The sequence below is a fragment of the Cariama cristata genome, unplaced genomic scaffold, assembly GCF_000690535.1.
Source record: "Cariama cristata isolate BGI_N322 unplaced genomic scaffold, ASM69053v1 scaffold23134, whole genome shotgun sequence".
NCBI lineage: Eukaryota > Metazoa > Chordata > Aves > Cariamiformes > Cariamidae > Cariama > Cariama cristata.
Window position 1 is genome coordinate 532 of NW_009612642.1, and position 481 is coordinate 1,012.

Sequence of the window (481 nt, forward strand, 5' to 3'; positions counted from 1 at the left end):
GCGGCACATTAAATCCAAGCTATCTTCGTGCATTAACCCACAAATAACCGCTTAGCACTTACCTGTAAAATCCTGCCAGTAGAGTCTTTGTGCACGGCTAAACACGCCCAAACACAGCGACCCAGAGCGGGAGGCCTCCACCACTCCCCGGGCTGGAGCACGGACCCTTTACAGCATCCCTGGTCTCACCGCACCGCTGTTCTTCAAAGCTCCAACCTCTGAGCCCTGAGACTGCACAGGGCCCTCCGCTCTCCTTTGAGACAACACGTACAATCGCCTCCAGCCCCAAAATGCCCAGAGAAAAGTGTGCTGCTCCCAAAGCTCAGCAACCAAAGGAGCAAAAACCCCAAACTCTCCTGAATCGTGCTCTTGGATCTGTGGGTTTATTGCAGTGTTTTTAATCTTCCTTACCTCCGTTCCTGCTGGATGCAGGCCTTTCAAACAAGGCTCATCTTACCCGTTGTGGCAGAGTCCAGAAGCA